The following is a 16,734-nucleotide window of genomic DNA, read 5'->3' as shown; positions in this document are numbered from 1 at the left end:
AGATCAGGCTCAAAGAGTCAGCTATGCTTGATTACGCAGGTGTACACAACCTAGGCCTAGAAGTAGCCTGGCTGGTATCCAGGGTACATATATCTAAGGGATAAACACAGTTCCCATGACGAAGGAGAGAGTGGGCAGGAGTAATTGTATCTTAGGACTTAGTGTTGAATGTAGGAACAAACACATGGTATGAATCACATATATTTTAGGCAGTGCACAGATCATTTACATTAAGAACACTCCTAGCAGGGACTCCTATTTTTATGAAAAAAGTTTGTCATTGATAAAATGTGAGTACAGGACCATATCAGAAAATAATTGATCTCACCTTAATCAGGAATAGCAGTAAATGTGAATCTACAAGACAAACATTTATGCCTTCTATTTTGGGAATATAATTTAACAGTCTGCTTTGAAAAGACTATTCTTTTCATACGTAAAGGCTGAAGAAAAAATTTAAAGGAGGAAAGAAATGATGCTGTCACAAGCCTGCCTAATGCCTCAACTTAAAAAGCCTTTCTCTATTCCAGAATTCTATTCATGCCTCATTTTGGGATTTCCTTAGAAATGTTTCCTTTTCCATGGAACATTCAACGTCAGGTGATAAATCAAATGACTACTATTTGCTTAGCCATAGTTTAATACCTAGTCTGCATTAAAGAACCAAGACAAATAACCAAGCAAGAATGAAAACCTGACATGGTCTTTCTAGCTTTCCTTCCCCCATATCCCCTATTCCAAGGTGAACTTTGTTCTTTATGATGAATTTCACTGAAACCAGTTCTAGAGGCTCTGTCCCCATCTGTGGTTCAAACTTAAAGTAGGATCTGGTCCCTACCTGGATTTAAATTAAAGGGATTTAAAACAGTGAGATGTTTGGCAATGTCATAGCCTCTCTCTAGGTTTTATTGACCTCCCATGATAGAGGGGAATGAAAATCCAAACTCCACAGGGGCATTGTGGAAACGAGGTGGCATAAGGTCTTGAAAGCCCCATATCTAGCAGAATGCTAAGTGTATAATAGGTCTTTTATAAATGTTGGTTAGCAGTGTGTTCTGTAAATGAGAGGTGCCTTGGATTTCATACAAGGTGAGTTCTAGGACACCCCACAGATATTAAACAAAAAGTCTTGATTTTAGACTGATGCTATATTTGGGTGGCTCAAGACAGTTTCTAAGGGAAGCTGAGCCTCCTCTGAGGACAGAAGACTCTGATACCCATTCAAAGGGAAAATTATTTTCTTTATTAAATCATCACCTGAGGATATGTTTATTGATTTTAGAGGGAGAGAAACATCGATTAATTGCCTCCTGTATATGCTTAGATCAGTGATGAAACCCTCGATGGAGACATGTCCTGACTTGGACTCAAAGCTGCAACTTTTTGGTGTATGGGACAATGCTCCAATCAACTAAGCCACCTGGCCAGGGTTTAAAGGAAAAATTCTTAGCCCTCCTCCCTGGTATACTAAATCTGAAACTTTGGAAGCAGGGCCTAATAACTTGCATTTAACAAGTCCTCCCTAATAACTTGCATTTAACAAGTCCTCCGTCTCTCTCCCAATTGTTTTATAGACTCAACTTGAAATTTGCTGGCCTAGAATTTGGTTGCCTGGTGTTAATGCAAGTGCTAACAATAACTGGAACAATTTAATTAAAATCCCACAACTCCAAAAGCAAGAAGGATAATTCTTTACTAATGTATTCTAACCCAGTTCCTGGAGACAGAGAAAATACTTTTCTCCTATTCGACAGTTCTGTGTTCTCACCCACAGTGCCAACAGAACAAACACAATCTACTTCACTTCTCCTTTGTAGAAATGGCAACGTTTACCACCTCAAAGGGGTGCTGAGAATTTCCATTATTGGTGTTTATAAATTCTTCTGAGTGTTCTGGAAAATCAACTATAAGTCAGCATTATTCATAGCACCCTGTTGGAGCTTAATACATATTCAATTAAAAACAATGACAATAATACAGCAATATCCACAAAGTAGCATTAATTATAGCAATGTATCATACTCACCCTGTGCCACAATTTTATCTAGGCAGAACTGTTTATGTCTGAAGACTGTATAGTCCCTCTCAGAAATAAGGTGCAATCTTTGCTCAGTGGTATCAACATTTTCTCTGGGGAAAATTTGCATCGCCTTGGCTCAGAGTTCTGATTTTTTAGAGAATATTCTTAGTTGGCACACACCAGGACTGAAAGCAAATACCTCTTCTCTGAAGAAAGTCAGGATCCTAAATAGCATCCTGGACTCCTTCATTTCCCATAGTCCCCCTTCACATGGCCATGGCCATCACCATGGGTTGTTGTTCTTTAATGATAACTAATATAGTGTCAGATTAAGAAAATCCCAAAACTGTCATTGAAATTACTAAAGAGCAGTAATGCATGCACTTGAATTAGGGTTTGGGAGGTGGCTGTAAAACACTCAGAGAAACTTTCCTCATATACAGACAGCAGAGAGAGACACTCAGGCAGAAGGAACATCTTAAGCAAAGAGCTGTAATGTTCTGTGTCTCTCTACTTATGTAGTTCAGGTTTAGTTTCCTCCAGGAGGTAATAATATGATAGCTAGCCAAGCCATCCACTGACCAAAGAATGTCATCATTCCTACCCCTGCCTTCTCTGTCCTGACTCTCTTAGCCACCAGAGCACATCTTGCTGGACTGCATTTTGCTGACTCTGCATGAGCCTTTGACATGCATAGTTGAGGTTGAGGAATCTGTGCCTAGTGGGTTTGAGGTTTCATCAAGAGGAAAAGAAGGAACTTGTGTGATTTCACTGAGTAACTATTTTCACTACAAAAAAATTTCCCATATTTATTTTTCCCCTTTTTGAAATGGCACTGAGGAAACACATGCCAGACTGCTATGAAAAGAGCTGTACTTTTCAAACAGTAGCAAAGACTAAATATAGAAAAGTGTAATATGTTCACGATGTATATAACTTTCTTTCCCATTTCCTTTCCCCACCACCCTGAGCCAGTGCACATAAGTGGTACATGTTGCCCTTTCCACATTACAACAGTATCAAAAGAGTGTTAAGCCCATGTATACTATATACTATACAGATTTTCCCAGAGAATTCCTATTGCCAAGACCAAAAAATAAATAAATAAATAAATAAATCCACAAATAACAACATACTAGTATTACCCCTCAATGAGTTAAAGACTGTAAGTGATAAAGGAATGTGACCTGTGATCCAGCCTTCAGAGATTTCTAAAAGGGGAATTAAGAAGAGGACAACAAAAGAGTGCAGACAGACCTAGGAGCCCTAAAATGCCCAGTTGGGGTTGGGCCAGCTCTCCCACTAATTCTGTCACCTTGGGTAATTCACTTAAGAAATTTGCCATCCTCCCCCATTTCATCCTCACAAGAAAGATGGGCTAAATTAGGCCCGTTTCAGATAGGAAGCACTATGATTTGTGATGTTAAATGATTTCCATGGGTCTCCCCATGTCACATTATGATTTTTGCTTTATGATATATAGTTTGGAGGCAATATTAATGCACATGCCATAATTACATCAGGCCAACAAAAGACATCTATTAAGTGACAGGAAAATGAAGCATCATTAACTGATTTATCCACTAACTAACTCATGGTAGCCTTTACCATGAGCCAGATACTACGAAATACCCCATACTCTTTTATCTTAACCAATCCTCAGAATAACTTCCTAAACTATTCCTATTCATTGCATGTGAAGAAAAGTAGTGCAACTGGTAAGCAATGGAGCAGGCTTCCTGGCATTAAACCATAGGCTCATGACAATGCACCACACTAACCAGTTAATAGAGTTGGGGTGCAGAGAAGAGAGAGTTGGGGTGAGATGGTAGTATCAGAGGCTCTGGGGAAGAAAGTGGATCTCCGTTAGGCTTCTAAAAATGAGAAGGATTTCTGATCCTTGAGAAATGAGGATACTCCAGGTAACAGAAAAGACACAAGGAAAATTAACTTGGCATGGGAAGCTAAGAGTGAGAACATCAGCCCTACAGGAAACTGCAAAGAGCACAGTGGGAGAGAGGGTATGTGTTAAAGGGAGCCAAGGTCATGACCTACTCTGAAAATCATCCAAGAGGGGAAACTCATTAAAAGCCATAGGAAGAAAATAACATTTTTTGAAGACCAGTTGCTTAAAAACATGCAACTGGATTTTGAAAAACAAAAAGCAGATCAAAGCAATGAGACTATTGTAATATGGAGAAGAAAGTAGCTAGGATAACAAATGGGAAAATAAAGATACTAAAGAAAACCTGAGAGCCATTCTTGAAATAAAAAAAAGTGTCAGATCTTGGCAACAGATACATTGAAATAGCAAGACAATGATCACAGCGCTTAGAGTCTAAAAGACTAGACAATACAGTGGTACCTCTAACAAAATGGAAGCCTTAGGGAAATGTGATGAGTAAAATTTGGAACATTTTAAATGTGAAGAAACAGAAGGTTTTCCCTGTGGAAAAATCCTATAGAAATGCAAAATAAGTTGTCAAAGGAAACATGGTGCCTAGAGTTATATGAGTTCAAGGTTTTAATAAAGAGATCAAAGTAGCCTCTGTTAGAGTTGTGGCTTCTACTAAGAAGAAGACAGAAAAGAAGAATACTGAGTGGACACCTAAATTTAGGGTCAGAAAAAGAAAAAAGAAAGAACGGGGATCTGGTAAAGAAGAGAGAAAAGAAACGATCACAGATATAGCACAGGGACAAAGTAAGTTCTATTAAGTGAAAATTGAAGGAGGAAGTAAGGAGGCTCAAAACATCAAGAGTGTTACCTCTGAAAGAGGCAGAAGAGCATGGCTGAAAAAATAACAGTCATTAGGGAATCAGAGGAAGTGGTAAACAGGTGCAAGTGCCAATTCAGGAGAGTTGAAATGAGTTAAGTTCATGTTAGGGGTGTGGTTTAAATCCCAGTATACAGAGATAAATGTGGTGGGGCAGGGAGTTTCCTTGTTTCATGAATCTGTAACTCCATGGAAATTTTTCTCTATAGTTGACATAGCCCACAACTGGCTCTTATCCCCATTCAGTCAGAAGATAATTTCAACAAGTGAAAAAAAAAAGAAAACAATCATCTTACAAAATGGCTTGACATAAGATAATAATAAAAATGATGATGTCTCCTGAATGTGCACAGTGGTTTGCCATATTATTTTTATTCAATTGTTTAATCACTTCTTCATGGAATACCTAAGTCTGAGCCTACCAGGTACTCTATGAATTTCTGAGACAGGTTTTTAGAATTCAAGACCTTGATTCAGAAGTGTACATACTGTAGTAAGCCATGGCTTGTCACAGTAAATCTCTATTCAATGGAGAGTTGGTTATTCTCTTTACAATACACACAATGCCAGCAAATATAATATTTAGTAGCCATGCAATTACCCATTGCTCTACATATGGAGGAGGGATAATTTTAATAAACAGAATTAAAGCTCAGGAATGTTGAAATACTATTACAAAAATTATTTTTAAGGTAAATCCTTTACTTACTGAGTTAGAAAGTGTTATCAAATGGACTTTCACTTGATCATTAAACATACAAAAAACATAGAAGAAAATAATTGGATTATCATACTCATTCTATGAGTGAAAAAAAAGTGAGATTTGGTTCTTATGGAAGATCTGCACCAGATCACATACCATCTTCATGTGTTATGTATAGTTCAGAGCAGAAGGTAAGTTGTAGGACAGGCAGAGACTACTTTAACCAATAAAAGAAACGGGATGAATGATGGGGAAATAAGGGAATTTCTGAGCTCCTGCTATGTTTCTTTCTTATTTCTTCGAGGTGTGAAAATAAACCCTTTACTTAAAAAATAAATAAATAAACAGTAAAATTACACTTCTTATAATATGAATCCTCTTGACCCTGTGTTACCTAGTCTCTTAAAAAAAAAAAAAAAAAAAAAAAAAAAAAAAAAAAAAAAAACCTGCCATAAAACACTTTTTTTAGCAGGTACCAGCAATTTTACTTTTTTTTTCTGCAATAATAAAAACTGACATCTTTTTAAAAGTTTATTGACAAAGTAAATATAAAAACAAACAAAAATTATACAAAGAACTTGAGGTTAAAGATCGTAATGAACTATGAACTTTCTTATATTTTAAAGCCAAAGCACATCCTTCTAATCTATAAAGATACAGATAATCAACAAAAAACACACAGGAAAATATTGCAATAGAGAAATCTAACACAGAATGCATCAAGAGAGTCCAAAAAGTAAAAGTACATGGAAACTCCTTTGCTTAATAGCTCACTTGCTTGGAATGTCAACCAAAAGTTTGTGTGTTCAAATACTAGTTAGGACACATACAAAGGATTTGATTCCTGGTTGGGATGTGTGTCTGAGGCAATGGATAGATTTTTCTCTCTTACATGTCTGTCTCTCTCTCTCTTTCTCTCTCTCTCTCTCTCTCTCTCTCTCTCTCTCTCTCTCTCTCTCTCTCTCTCTCTCTCTTCCTCTGTTTCTAAAAATCAATAAAAACATATCTTTGGCTGAGAATTAAAAACAACAACAATAAAATACTTGGAGAAGAAAGTGACAGGTTGTATTTTGTGTCCTTCATTGAAACAGAATATAAAGGCAGCATAACAATAAAGCCATGGTGACTGAAGAGAAAGAAATGAACTAGCATGACTCAGAAAAAAATAGGGTTTCATCCTTGCATGAGATGCTTAATAATATGGAAACAAAGAATATTACTTAACCTCTCTGAGTCTCATTACCTTTACTAGGACAAGAGGGAAATTTATCACTACCCTTCTCTATTCATAAGTTATTTAAAAACTCAAAGTAGATAAAGTAAATGAAAGTCTTTTACTTTTAAAAATCAATTTTGGAATTTATGGAATTTATGTGATACATGAACAAGTATTTTTTTTTTATCTATTATGGGTATATATATATATATATATATATATATATATATATATATATATAATTTATTTTGTACAGAGAGGAAGGGAGAGAGATAGAGAGTTAGAAACATCGATGAGAGAGAGTCATCGATCAGCTGCCTCTTGCACACCCCCTAATGGGGATATGCCCACAACCATGGTACATGCCTTTGACCAGAATCGAACCCAGGTCCCTACAGTCCCCATGCGGATGCTCTATCAATTGAGCCAAACCGGTCTCGGCAAATATTTGACTTTTGAATAGATCAAGCAAAATCAGCGATGTCTAGAAAATCTCTCTAAAAAATTGAAGTTCAAAAATAAAAATATGAGTTAAATCCTTAGGTTTTTGGTCTTGGCATGTTCTACTCCCTCTTTTACCCTTCTTTTAGATCAAGTTGTTTTTGTGCCCTCATTGAGTGAATTACGTAAATTACAAAGGAACTCCAAGATCCAGGAGCCCAACAGGGTGTACCAAAGCCATGGCATGATGTGAGAGGGGACTGGCAAAGACTATGTGGGAGGTCAGTGGAAGATGAGCTCCTTTCCACTGAAGAATTACAAAGAAATCTATCAATGGCCCTGGCCACTAGCCATGAACACATATTGTTGATGACTTTGGCTGCTTTTAGAGAACTTAAAGTCATCTGCCTTTTCTCATTTGTAAGGGAATTGATACTAAGCCAAGAGACTTAAAAGTTCCCAAAATGCATTCTGTTTTTGTTTGGTCCATTTAAAAATAAATCACTGTTTCCCTGACATTTGTTGTGAGAGTTAAACAAGTTGCCTTGACTCTTTGACTGTTAACTTTTTTTTTTATTTGTTAATACATTTGTACTTTTCTTATATGTGAAGATCACATATAATACAAAGGATTTTACAATTTATGAATCAATATAAAGTTATAAAGAGGTAATATTTTATCACCATGACATTGCATTTTAAAGCTATAAGAGCTCTAAAAGATTATTTAATTCAATCATTCATTTTGCACAGTAAATTTGTGAGAGTATTTCTTTTTTAACATATTTTTATTGTTTAAAGTATTACATAAAGTAGTACATATATCTCCTTTTTCCCCCTTGACCTTCCCCCAGCCTCCCCTACCCCCTGTTGCATGACCTCATTCCACACCCCTTGTGTCCATTTGTTGTGCTTAGGTGCATGCATACAAGTCCTTTGGTTGATCTCTTTCCCCCTTTCCCCAACACTCCCCTGCTTTCCAACTGTAATTTGACAGTCTGTTGAGTGCTCTACATGAGAGTATTTCTTTAGCAAAAATATTTAACATCCCCAAGCACATAGGAGCAAGCAATGGGATAACTAGTGAGCTTTGGGAAAGGCATGGTGCAAACCAAACAACAGTAATAACTGTGCCAGAGCTCAGCACGGAGACCAGCTAGCACAACAGCAATAGCATCAACAGTAAACATTTACGAAGCCTTAGAATATGTATGTCAGGGACACTGTTCTCTATGTGCATTATCTCTTTGAGATCAGAAGAGCTAGGTACAGTAATTATGCCCATTTTACAAATAAGCAAACTAGGGCATGGAAAATTTAATAATTTGGCCACAATCATGTAGCTAATGAGGGTGGAACCAGGTATGAACCCAGGCAGTCTAGATCCAGCATTTATAGTGCTAGCCATCATAATTGGCTGTCTCTGAAACTTGGCTTGGCTTACATAATGCAACCATGGAGGACTTTTCTATCGTGGAGCCCTCAAGGGCAGCAGAGTGAGCTTGAGATAAATAGCAAAGGGTAGATACACCTGAGCTGACTGCAAGCTGCTACAACAGAAATAGTGAGGGTTGGGGAGACTCTTTGGGAAAGATGTGTGGAATATAACATGAAACCAGCCAAAACAGTAATGAAATCACTTAATGACTTCATCCTTCCTAATAATGACTTTGCTATATTTCCTGACACTCCTGGTAACAGAATCACTAGAGGTAGGGATAGGGATATAGGGAGATTCAACCACAGAGGGCTAGCTATAGCCTGTTGCTGCTCTTACTTGACATATGTGCATGACATCACAAATGCAGGCTTTGCTGCCTGCTTGTGAATCCTCACAACTAGTAAATAGCAGTGAGGGCTGGAGTGGAGCTTTCTAGTCTTCTCTTGGTATGTGTATCCAATGGAAACCCCTTGACTGGCCTGCCTCCCCTAATTACACACAGGGTGAAGACTGCATGCAGATGCCCTGAAGCCGCCTTGTATTTAAAGGGCTTTATAATATTGAACCAGATAAAAGATAAAGTGTAGAGTGCAAGCTAACTAGGTCTACTGGAAGAGCAGATCTAGAGCCATTGTCAACCACATTTTCTCCAAAAACTCAGGTGGATGTTGATTTATAAGTCAAGAGTAGGCTATTGCCAAAAAAATGCAAACTAAAGAAAAACATTCAATAGGATTCTTTCATAAGATAGAACTATTGAAAAAGAATACCAAGATAAAAGAGAAAAAAATCCAAAATAGAAGCCCCACAGGGAAGAAAAGAGAAAATAGAAGATTAAATTGCTTTTTCCAAATAACACAAGAAAATGCTTCTTAGCTAAATAAAAATCTGACTCCTCAGCTCAAACAAATTCATGGAATGCTGAATAGAAATACTGGTTTGGAGGTAAAGGAACCTGGATCTAGCTACATTGTAGTCAAATTGCTGAATCCCATAAATAAAGCTTATAGGTCAAACAAGAAAAAGTTATTAAATTAGAGGAACAAACTGAACTAATAAGCAAAACAGAGATAGACTCAGAGAGCAGTCAAACAGCTCTGGTGAGGAGAGGAGGGTAAGGCTGGGGAGGGATTGAGCAAAAAAGAAAAAGAGAGAAAAAAATCAAGGACATGGACAACAGTGTGCTGATTGCTGGGGGAAAGGAGAGAATGGAGGTGGAAGAGGGTATGGGGATAGAGGTAATGGGGAAAATAAAAAGAAAATAAAAATTTTTAAGTATACTTCAAAAAAAAAAAAAGAATCAGACTGTCATCTGATTTCACATGTGGAATACTAAATACTAAGTAACAGTATAGACATACTTGAATATTGATATAAAGGAACTTTGACCCTAAAATTCTAATTGCAGTCAAACTTATACTTAAATCTGAAGGCAAAAATAAGTTGTCAGATACACAAGATGTCAGGGAATATATCACCCACATGATACAAACATTACTAGATAAAGGGCTGGGGGAGGGAATTGAAGAATGAAGATGATGAATTAAAAAAAAATAAGAAAATACAATAAACAAGTAAAAATTATAATTCAGTAATAATGCAATGACAGTATTTAGTGTGAGGAATGATTCTTTAAAAAGAAGTATCATAAAGTTTAAAATATTACAACACATTCAACAAATTGTTTTATTTTATTTTTACTTTTTTAAAATATATGTTTTGTTGATTTCAGAGAGGAAAGTAGGAGAGAGAGAGAGAGAGAAAAATGATGAGAGATACGTTGATATGTTGCCTCCTGCACACCCTACACTGGGGATCAAGCCCACAGATGGGGTATATGTCCTGACCTAGAATTGAACCAGAACTCCTGACCCATAGGCTGATTCTCAACCACTGAGCCACACTGGCCAGGCTCAACAAGTTGATTTAAATACCCTTTTCAATGACACTGGAGGAAGAATGTTCAAGTTCTAAATAGAATACATATTGGAGGTGGGATATATATTCATATCATAATTTTTCCTTGATAGAGGAAACATGTTTCAAAGCATTTAATCTATGTCATTTGATTTATTTACATTACTAGAAAAACAAACATGAATTATATTTTAAACATGGAAAAAATATGTCAGCTTTAAAGAAATCACTAAACTTTTTGCTGGGAGAGACAAAATTGAATAAAACCTTCCACTGACTTGGGAGACCCTGCTGCAGTTTCAGTGAACTTTGGGCAAAGAAAATTTTCTGAAATATATAAGTATTATTAATCACCCCTATTAATAAATGGGGGTAATTCAAGAGCTAAAACAAAGTTAACCTTATTGGTTCTCCCTATATTAGCAGAACTGACCACAACCGGTTTTACCATGAGACTGATTGCCCAGAGATCAATCAATTTTCCCCATAGACAGAGAGCATGCCTCCCATATTATCTCATGTTGTCAACTTCAATGGTAATTGAGTAGATGAAGTAGAGTGTGTGTGTGCTACTTCACTATCAATTCCCTCCCCCACAAAAAAAAAAAAAAAAAAAGGTTTATCTCTTTAAATAAAGATTTAAAAAATAAGGAAGAGAAACTATGGTTTTCCATTAAAAAGGTTCCAGTTGCTAAATAAAACACTGGAATAATCCCTGTCAGCTTTAAGCCTGCTACTTTCAAAGAAGTTTTTATATGTCTAGACACCAAAAATACCCCTTTCTTCTCCACTGAATACCCAATCAGACGATGATTCAGAGTGAAAGACAAACAGGAAAACTTTGACATTTGCTTCTAGAAAGTCACATTGACCAGAACCAGCTACATGCCTAAGAACCCACCAACCCTGCTAAACATTCTCTGACCTACATATGTGAACCATAAAAGGAGGAGACAATGGCAAATTAAGCTGCTGCTGCTAATGCTGTTGCCAGCATCACAAACAACCCCACAAAGTAACTACGGCTCACTAACCCAAAGCCCAAGGGAACAAGGCAAAGGGCCAGGGAGAAACAAGCATCTCCTTTGATAGTTTATGTATCAAGATATCCTTATACACTCCCTGCACAGAAAGGACAACCATTTTAGAGAGGAGTTAAGCTTTCACTGAGCATTTTGGTTTTTCTCTGGCAATAGTTCACACGACCTCTGTTCTTAGCCTTTGGAGCCTGGATATGCTTCTGTTTTACCCAGCCTCCTCCTTCCTCACCCATTACCAGGTGCAGAAGGGACGATCTCTTTAATAGGATTTATCGACACCATTAAGCAAGTCTTGTTGGCTCTTTCTGTGTCTTCATGGCTGTGGGCCTGAGTTCTCTAAGCCTAAAAGTAAAATTCTGTCATTCGATACCTGTGACCAAAATAGTACTAGACTAAGGGTCATGTCACACTACACAGATTTCAATGTCAGTTCTTCTAGAATTTAAATAGATTTTTAAGTTATCAGTGATAAATGAAACATTAAATGTCAAAGAGGATAAATGATGACAATCCACCCTACCCATATATAAGTTTTGAAATTGTTTCACAAGAATAGAAATGAGTGAAGAGAGTAGCCAAAGAACATATATGCATAACCCATGGACACAGAAAAAAATAGTGGTGAAGGGGAGGGGAGGGGAGGTAGAGCCTGGATAGAGGTGGGAAAAAGTGGGGAAAATGGGGGACATCTAGAATAGTATCAACAATAAAAACAATAGTAAAAAAAATAAAGAATAGAAATGAGTGGGCTTACAACTTTTTGGAGATTGACTTTAAGTGATTTCATAATTTTCTCTCTCTCTTCTCCTTTTAACTAACTTTGGGCTTTTCCCCAAATTCAGTACACAGTTCACAACAGTTCATATTACACTGTTCTCACTCTCACCTCAGGAAAGTTACCACTTTCTTTACTGATCACCTGCTTAGGGACAGACATTAGCTAATTCTCTCCTGGCTGGAAGTACATTCAAGTATACATTCTTTTCTAAGAGGTTAGGAAGAAAATCTGTGTGAGGAAATTATAAAGGGATAAATTTCTATTCAATAAGAGAAAAAAAATCAGTATTTGGAGTAACCTGCTCTGAATGGACAAAATAGTCTGTTTTATCAGGTGGAGGGACTGGAATTATAGTAGCACACATGGCCACCCTGCCTGAATGAATAGAATAAGGGACATAAACACTGAAGATGTAAAACGACTGAATATTAGGCAAGTAAAAGCAAGCCACAGGACTGAGTCACAATGTGAGAGGCAAAGTTAAATGTTGTCAATTGGAGGTCATAAAAAAATAGTGAAGTAGAAATGTAAAAAGAGGAAGTTAAATATGGGGCACCTGAACCCAAAGCCATCAGGTATCAACAGATATGTCCCCAAGGAGCTCAAGGAAGTAAACCAGACAATCAGAGCTGTCTGCATGGGGTTTCCCACAAGTCAACACATTTTGTCTTATGGTGTGTTAAAAGAACCTCTTGGCAACCAACACAGGCCTGGGGATGTCATCCTTATATTTAAAAGAGTGACAAAGACCTGAAAAATATGGTCAATTATTCCAGAATAAAGGACAAATTCCACAGCCAGAGATGCAGACTTTTCACACTTACTTTGTTTCCCTCCTTTGTATTGTTACTCTTATTACCTCATTACTGAAAATTCCAATCACCCATCTGAAATTAAGGTCTTTTCTATCCATCAAAGTTCAGTTCAATTGAAATTATTTCCAAAAATCTTTCCTGCATATCTCCAGAGTTAATTTATATCCCTAACCCTCAACCACAATATAAGTCTTAGATTGTGGTTTTGATCAAAGCATGATGACTAAGGCATAATTTACCATGAAACACCTTAATTTAGAAGAAACATATTCAAACTTGATTCAGAGGTGGTAGCTGATCCATCTCATCCTTCAAACATAACCTTACCTATAACAGTCACCCATAAGCATTTTACAAAATTGAAGAAAAAAATTAGGAGATCCTAATAACAGAAAGGGACTTGAGTTAAGGCCTCTAATTCCCTTGCAAACCTGAAATTTTATGACACATTGCCTCCCCCCTGCCCCCTGCCAACTCTGAAACTATTCTAAACAATGCAATTTACCTACCAATTGTTGCTGAAATGGAAATTACCTACTGTGGCATCAGCTCAGAACAAAGCTAACAGGTCCACAGTTGAAACTCTAGATCCTAATGTCAAGTTCTAAGGTTATAATCTCTAATATATATCACTCAGTTAGAGAAGGTATTCAATTTATAGCAAGTAAATGAAGAACAGTGAATGAATGAAGTGACTGCTAAATGCCCACTCCAAACCTTACAGACAAAGAGGTCAAATTGACTCTGATAGAAACAACCAGAAAATGTCTCATTTGTTTTCTAAGACTCTCATCTTTTTCCATAAAAATGAGAACTGTCAACACAATAATTCTTGATGCTAACTATTTGCCCTTTTCAAAGAAAAAGAAAGTCTACATCAAATAGCATGCATTCAGTGAGTCAAGCAGAACTCCATCAGCACCTGGTCCTTCCAAACAGCAAGCAGGAAACCCCTTCATCTGAACCTCAGAGCCAGACAGAGGACTAAAGCAAAAACATGCACCCAGTGAGAAGAAGAACAAATCCAGGAGTCACAATTTCTCGGATTCATTAAGAGTTCAGTCAGAAACTACATCATATACACCTTCTTTGTCTCAGTTTTTCCATTTGTACAGAGAGGAAGTCAGTTAGCAAGGACCAGTATTGCAAAAGGTCTTAGCTAGATGGAGGTTGCAGGGATGAACTAAATTATATCTTAGGTTCCTTCCAGCTCTGAAAATCTTTTCATTCTTATTGTCACACTTAGAGGACATTCTTTTGGCTCCAACCTGAAAATTCAGCTGGAAACATAAACAGAATTCTACAGAAAAACACACATCTACCAGCTACAATTTGGACTTGGCAACAGGAGGTTTCACCATACTGTTAGAGAAAAAATATAAAATTGTCTCTGAGGGCTATATGACTTTAGGGTACAACATAGCTCCAATCTAAGGGGGGATAAAGATAGAGCCAAGTCACTATCCTGTCCTATCACTAAACCGCAGGGAAGGGCACACGCATTTCCTTTTGAACACATCTGTAGTCTTTCATATATTCAAGAATTTGCAGGCCTCTGCCTACCAGATTTGTCTTTTGCCATTTGGCAAACTCAATTTTATTTTTTATCCTTCTTCCTTCTGTTTTGCAGAGAACATAAGCCAACATGGCAACAGTCTTTTTGTTTATTTCCTTCCTTTTTAAAAACAAAGTTGTGATTTCAGAACAGATAACAGGGCAAGGTCCCTACAGAACAAGACTTTTTATAATTTCAGGACTTTTCAAATTTTTCTTAATGGAGCACTTTAATAAGGCCTTGTTACTATTATTCTAGCTGTTGCTATTTTTATATAGTAATAATTATAATATCAGAATATCTGTAAAGCCACTACAGTTTAGAAATTCAAATACATCTGTAATTCATATAATTATTAGATTTTGATATGTTTGCTTTATTGTTAATTATGAAGATTTTGGGACACAGTGTGACCGGCTCAAAATAGCATTACAGGGATAAGCTGCTCAACTATTATTCAAACACAAGTCTTCTTTCACAAAATCAAACAAACTTTTTAGAAATAAAGATTGTAAATGAAAAAACAAAAAAAAACACAAAAAAACACAAAATAGTTTCTGTAATGATGAATCAACAGAGAAGATTGAGTAAGTGAAGCTTTTGAGTAAATTAAATTTGCCAAGAACTAACGTCCACAAAGTAAAAGCAAAAGTATACAAAAGGCTTCCAAGCTTTTATTTTCATTTTAATAAATGACTACAAAAAATAAAAAGGAAAATTGATCACTTTGTTTCCATTTGCACGGGATCTCTCAGATGCATAAACTAAATATAAACTTTGTCAGACTCCTGTCCATTACTAGTATCTGATCTATTTTTACCAGTTTAACATGAGATAAGGTATAGGAGTTTGTAATGTTTATATGAAAAAAATTCTAATTTGTTTTATTGATTTTTAAAAGAGAGATGGAGGGAGAGAAGATAGAAATATCAACGACAGAGAAACATCAATTGACAGTCTCCTGCACACCCAATACAGGGATTGAGTTTACAGCCCAGTATGGAAACAGCAACCTCTTGGTGCATGGGATAAATCTCAATCCACTGTGCCATGCCAGCTGGGAAGAAAAAAAAAAAAAAGAAGAGTCTTTTGGGATCTAGCCTGGGAACTTAACTACAACTGATAAATAATAATAATTAAAAAAGAGGCATCTTCTATTTCCTAAGATCTAGTATATGAAAATATACCCTCAAAAAAAAAAAAAAAAAAAAAAAGAGAAAGAAAGAAAGACGAAAGAAAGAAAGAAAGAAAGAAAGCCAGCCAAAATCAGTTTAGCTCAGTGGATAGAGCATCAGTTTCTGGACTGAGGGGTCCCAGGTTCGATTCCAGTCAAGGGCATGTACATTGGTTGTGGGTACATCCCAGGTGGGGGGTGTGCAGGAGGCAGCTGGTCGATGATTCTCTCTCAACAATGTTTCTAGCTCTCTATCCCTTTACCTTCATCTCTGTAAAAAAATCAATAAAATATATATTTTTTTAAAAGGAAAAAAAGAAAGAAAGAAAGAAAAAATCCAATGGCTCATTCTTGCCTCTCCTACTCAAAGTCCTTCTTTACATATCACTTTACCATGTCCACCCTGATAGTTGTATCCTATACCCTTTCCTCAACCCGTAGAATTGATCCAATTCTAATGTACTTTGTATTGTATGTATTTTATTACTTTTATCTAGTTTTACTAACATAAAGTGTCTTGAGAGCATAACTGTGTCCTTTTTGCTATAGAACTCCTAGTGGTATTAGGGTGCTCGCACAGAAAATTCATTGAATGAATGAATCATTTCTTCCTGTATCTCCCCAAACCCAAAAATGTAGGACAAAGAAAGATAGATAATGGACCAAACAATTTAAGGGTTTTTGCCTAATGCTTTTCCTCTTTAAAACTTATTGTGAGAAAATCTAAACATTTAAAGGCAGACCAAATAGTAGAATAAACCTCCAGCACCCAATAATTATCAACTCATAATTAAACTTTTTTTTAACCTGTATTCTCACAAAATATCTACTCTTATTCTTTTGTAACAAATATCAAATAC

General features: G+C 36.5%; 1 protein-coding gene across 5 annotated transcripts in view; it reads right to left on the bottom strand.

Moving 5' to 3' along the window:
- The window catches only part of LPP (LIM domain containing preferred translocation partner in lipoma), a 636,317-nt gene that overhangs the window by 335,206 nt on the left and 284,377 nt on the right, over nucleotides 1-16,734 (bottom strand). The window lies entirely within an intron of this gene.

This window comes from Pipistrellus hanaki, assembly GCF_964339955.1.
Source record: "Pipistrellus hanaki genome assembly, chromosome: 2".
Taxonomy (NCBI): domain Eukaryota; kingdom Metazoa; phylum Chordata; class Mammalia; order Chiroptera; family Vespertilionidae; genus Pipistrellus; species Pipistrellus hanaki.
This window is presented reverse-complemented; position numbering and strand designations above follow the sequence as displayed.